At 38.6% G+C, this 6,006-nt stretch overlaps 1 pseudogene; it reads left to right on the plus strand.

Moving 5' to 3' along the window:
* The first annotated feature begins 204 nt into the window (after nucleotides 1–204).
* On the plus strand, nucleotides 205–1,750 carry LOC149109449 (uncharacterized; annotated as a pseudogene).
* The last annotated feature ends 4,256 nt before the right edge of the window (nucleotides 1,751–6,006 follow it).

Consider the following 6,006-nt stretch of genomic DNA (forward strand, 5'->3'; position numbering starts at 1 on the left):
AAAATTATACCAGTCGCTCTCCAGAATTTTGTGGCGACGCGCTAAAATTAGACCTGAGTGAATAAGCTCATCTGTTGGGATTTGTGATTGGCAGGCTGCACACCTGAGCCTCGTTATATCGCGTGTTTATTAGTCCTTACTCGTATTCCCGGACGGCCTTGGGCGAGTGCACGATGTCGAGGCTCATGCGGGGGAATATGTGATTCCAACATGGCTTCCATAGGAGCGGCAGAGAATGTAGTTCAAAAATGGAAAGTTCCTGGGTTGAAATCGTATTTACAGAGCCGTGGAATAACCGTTTCGCAAAAGAGAAAGGAGGAACTGGTAGAATTGGTGGAGAAGGCTCGCGATCTTACACTGGAACCGATAGACGATTAGGAGAAACCTGAGGATGTGATAGTCAACAAGTTGCAGACGAAAGAAGGTTCGCTCCAACACGTTACAGTCTGACTCGACTTCTGACTTTTCTGATTTTCCGAACTTTACATACGGTGACATGTACGCTTACTTAATCAACAAGGAGGGTTATGACCACGAGTCTCTCAAGGCATACAAGTCGTTCAAAGGCTACCCCCTGTTCTGGGATGGACATGTGTTAAAATTGATGAAGAACAAGAACTTGTTTAGTGGATACCACTACGTTAAATTTGGAGTAAAACCAACGGAATGAGAGAAAACGCAAGTTGGACAGAAACCAACTTACGATGGATGGATAATAATTCAGTCAGATGGATCAGTTTACACAGCGCATTGCCCTTGTACAGGAGGATGAGTTTCTTGCTGTCTCGGCTAATATTTGGCCATCTTAAAATAAATTTGATTTAAATGATAAGCGCAGATTCATCTGTTCAACTGACACAATGTTAAAGTGTTAATTAAAATAATAATTTGCAGCTTTGTGAAATTTTGTACTTCATTTCCAAATTGTTGAGTACATCTTATAATGCCGAAATGTATGTGATCTCTATGGCTTTCAGAATAATTTAATTTAATTTTATCTAATATTCAAAACTTTGACTCTGCTTATCAAAATATGTCTGTTGAAACTTTTCTTAATTCCTAATTTCTTGATCACGGCTGATGGTGCTTGCCGGCACATTGGTGCCTCGCTTATTGACCTTGAAGCTACACTGAGAGAAAATGTTGTAATAACCTGCACTGGGAGGAAGTGCACTTGGAAACAACGGAAGAGGACTCATAAGGGCATGACACAAGCATTAGACATGGATTTTACAAAACCCACGATGAACAAAGAGAAAAAGAAGCGACCGAAACCAAGGTGGGATACTTATGACCCTAGAGCTTCCTATGATGCGAATGTAAATTTGGCTCAGAATTTTAGAAAGCTTGTCGCTGAAACTGTTCCTTCAGCTGTATTACTGCATCTGTTACCTGACCCAGATACATGTAATAGTCAACATCATCAGCTTGTTCCAGAAAATATAAATGGCATAAGAGAGGAAAATCCAGTTGTTCCTACATTTACATTAGATTCTCTATCGCTAATGAAACCTCTGCTACCCAGTCTGGATGAGATCAAAGAAAGGGGCAAGGCAACGAAAAGAAAACTTCAGTTTACAGATGACGAAATTGATTCAGTGGAAAAAAGACAAAAATGCAGAGTGATTCCATTGATTGGTTGAAGTTCAGAACAGGACGAATCACATTTTCTCACTGGAAAATACGAATGAGGGAAGCAAAGCTTGAGTTTGTTTCGAGGCAACAAGGTGTAATTTCTCACATTTTCTAGACATGGTCAAAACCGGACTGTTCTTTCCTTTTTTTCCTAAAAGTGAACTGCTAACTATGAAAATCGTGAGTTGAATATACCATTTGGACTGAATGAAATGAACAGTTCGCCTCAGGCAGTGTGAATGTTTTAATAATTATTACTTTTGTCTCTTAAATTTCTATTTCTAGTTTATTGATGTATTTAATTATTTTCTAAATTCACTTTTAATTTTTTTTATTACTATTTTTTTTTCAATTTTTGTTTTAAATTTTTGTTTTTTAATGTTGTTGTTGTTTTTTTTTACACTCCGCACTCCGCGTTTTCGGAACACCCTTTTATAATCCTCATTTTTCTATCCGCATTTTTCCATTCGTCATCCGCCATCCGCCGCCATCCGGTCCGCACTTTATAGAGATATCTTTGACAATATCACCCTTCTCGGTGTGGGATAAGGGAACAACGACGATTTTACCGAGGGTACGGAAGGGAAAATTTGTTACATGACGCGCGGGCTGTCGAAGGTTTTAATGTATTTCCCTTCTTCGCGCAAACGCGCAATGTCAACGTTCACAAGCACGCTGACAGGGCTAGGGTTTGTATTCTAAAATACAAATGGAAAAGCGCAAAACAACTACAAGCAAAACCCAGTCATCGGATAACAAACTGAAAAGTGAAGAGAAGTAATAAGCATTTTTTTCTGGTTTATAACTTGAACGCTTTCATGGCCGTTGTGCATTGTTTTCTCGTCTTTGTCTCTTAATCGTCAACAAACCATTAATTGACAAAAACTTTACTGTCCATGAAGAAGCGCGTGCCGCCAACCTTTGTCAGGTCTTGTGCGCAGCATGAATGAAGTTCTAATGAAGACCTTTCTTCAGCTTGTTCTGCGAATTTCCTATAGAGAAAGGTTACCGACCCATGACATTTTTTTAAGCGCAACTGTGCGTCTTTGAAATTCGCGCTTAGTTGACTCCATTGTTTTCTTGTTGTTATAAATGGTTATAGAGACGCGTGCACTTGACAACAATCATTCCGTTATTGTCTCTTGAGAAGAACCATTTCGCTCACGTAATTAGAAGAGATCGTCGAGAAAGAAGTTTTCTAGAAAATATTTTCGAAGTTTAAGATAGAGAAGGCACCAAACGTCCTCTACAAACGTGGACCGAGGCATTTTGCCGACTGAATACGATTTGACCCGATTATAATTTCGCGAAACGGGACGGAAAAATCCCTACGGACAGACAACAAAGGGCTTATTGTCTTAAAAAAAATTAAACCATAACAATAGGCAAAGTTTGATGTGAAGTGATCTAAAGCCGGACTGACAGTTGGCTAAGAGATCGTTATCATTGAGATACTTGTAAAATTGGTCGTACATTATTCTTTCGAACACCTTGGCGACAGCAGGGATAATCGAGATTGGCCGGTAGTTGTTAACGTCTTGTCTTTTGCCGTTTTTGAAAACTAGCGTCACTCTAGCTAGCTTCCATTCAGTTGGAACAATACCAGAGGAAATCGACTGATTGAACAAGAATGCCAGGGATGGTGCTAGAACACCAGCCGCTATTTTAAGCGTTTTGGATAGCAAATTATCCAATCCAGTCGCTTTCTTAGTTTCGAGTTTTTCAAGTAGTTTTCGAACTTCATTTTCAATTTCCTATGGAAAATTTATTTTATCAAAGTAATTTTTACTGTCCTTACTTCGACTAATGTAAACCACTTAAAAGAGAGGCTTTTGCAGAGAAACAATCTGTATAAAAGCATAACTTACCGTCCTCAGCTGATCAACTTTTCCGGCTTTGAAGTCACCACCTTCGTGATTAGCTCACCTTCCTTCCACGTTAGGTTTCTGTGGAAAACTGAATGCAATATGTGGCTGGCTTTCTGCTTTTAAAGCCATCCTTCTTGTTTAATTAACAGACACAAAATCGACGGCTAAAAATTGGGAAAAAAGTTACTAAACGTCAGATGACAGCTGTCCACACTTGAGTCTGTCGGTAGAGCATAGAGACTACGCATGCCTAGTTGCATTTGTTTAGGAAGGCTTTTTAATGTTTACTTAATGAAAATTTTCCGTTGATTTAAAAAGTTAGAAATTTTAACTCATAAAATAGATTTTAGCAAAAGTAATAGTTTCAAAGGATAGTATAAGGATCAACAACTATTGTTGTTTTTCTAAATTCAACTTTAGGCGTTTTGTTGTGGTTGAAAAATACGCTAAATGTCCACAACTTTTAACAAAACATGACAAAGGCTGCGAATTAATCGAGTTTGTCAGTTGTTACCCAGGAAATCAGCTTTTCAGTTAGGAACTTTTCGGTGACCAAACGTGATGTCCAGACAGATCAAATGTGTCCGTTTAAAGACGGTCTCAATGGGAAAACCATCACTCGTCAAACGGCCTAAAAAGTAACTGCCAATCGTCAAATAAGTTACCGTAAACCGTCAAATAAGAGAACGTTTATTGTCAGCCGTCAAACAGCCGAAAATGTAACCGCCAACCATCAAAAAGTTATACTTTTTTAATCTTGAAGGGTCGAAGGTAATATATGACTAGTTAAATAAATAAATAAATAAATAAATAAAACACTTTAATAGCTGACACAATTACTGGTAACCCAGTAGTTTACCTTGTGGGCTATATATATATAGATAGATAGACAGACAGACAGACAGACAGACAGACAGACAGACAGACAGATAGATAGATCTATCTGAGTTATGGGGTCACGACTGGAACCCTAGCCGCTGACCGCCCGAAGGACATTGCAGACTCGTTTTCCCACGCTCTTGCGACTTGACGTGACAAATGACGTCAATGGCCGCTGTCACACGACGACATTTTCCAGATTCAACTTTCGTTAGCAGATGGTAATTTCGAGTTATTTTCTTTTTCTGCGTATTTTTCATCTTCCTTTCTCTTTCAATTCTACATCCTTCTACTCAGGATGGTCTTTGAATGCCTAGCAAGGTTTAAAGTGGCGTTTAACACGCTATCCACGGCCGTATTGGCAAAAGAAAAGTGTTTCGCCGAAGTAGCAGGATAACGGTAAACACGGTAACTTTGAACGCTTTGTACAAGGTCAATATACTTTGGCCGAAAAATGTTTTTCCAGAAACGTGATGTGCATCCCTCCAATGTCTAATTAATCACTGTGATTGCTTTCAACAGCGTTGGACTTTTGAGAAATAATTATTTTAAAATCAGCTCCAACGCTCCATCTAATTTAGTATGCAACATTTGAAACTTTATTTTTTAATCGCTTAGGTAGTTTTTTGATGTTTATCGAGTGACATTGCATTAAAAGGCCTTTTTCTTCAACACTGTGTAGTTTTCTCATTATTTTGCGTTGCGTTAGTAATTTCTGAACAGTCTTTTGCGGGGACTTATTTTCGGCCTGATTTTGCTGCTATCAGACGGAAAAAGTTTGCGGCTCGGTATTTTTGGTTTAAAGCGAAACTGAAACAAAAGAAATTCATTTTTAAATAGTATTCGGTGACCTCTACTTGGGAGATAAAAATCGGCCGATTTTATTTTTTAGCCGGAAATCATCGGTCGTTTCTTAGGCGCAGGGCCTCTTAAATATGGCAAAACGCAGACACGCTTTTTTAGCGCTTTTTGTCCTGAAACCGAGGAAAGAAAAAATTGGTGAAAATAAAATTCGCTTTACTTGTAGCTTCCAAAAGGTGATTAGGACGCTTTCATTTAGTGGCCATGAAAAAATAGGCGATTCATTTTATTTCAAAATTTTTACTATGCTTTGATAGCCTGCTCTATAAGCTTTAATTTGATATACGAGTTTAGGTACCTACAGCTTAAACCGGGCGCGCTACATCGCTTGGACTCGAGACACCCCTGAAGGTATACGGTAACCTTAAGAGATACAAAAAGGTTTAAATTACAAGCAAATACAAATTACAATAAATTACAATAGTATGAATATAAGAAAGTGACAAAAGTTATGTAGTTATGTAATAAGCCAAACGTAACACATTCCCCGCAAAAGGCCTCTGAATAATCATAATTAACGCCATAGCATAGTCCCAAAGCAGGGCCCTTAAACAATACCGTAATAAATTCAGACATGTGGCACAGAACGTCTGAAACTGATCAGGAAATTCCCTAATTTGACTCTAGGTGCTTTAGAAAGATCAACAGAAATTAGACACGCCCGTTTTTCGACCTTTCTGGGTCATCCAGTCTTGTTCCCTTGAAATAATAGTATTGGCATAGAATGTCCGAAACTGATCAGGGAATTCCCTAGTTTGACTCT

Source organism: Orbicella faveolata, unplaced genomic scaffold, assembly GCF_042242905.1.
Source record: "Orbicella faveolata isolate gen_17 unplaced genomic scaffold, um_ofav_v1 contig_25, whole genome shotgun sequence".
Lineage (NCBI taxonomy): Eukaryota > Metazoa > Cnidaria > Anthozoa > Scleractinia > Merulinidae > Orbicella > Orbicella faveolata.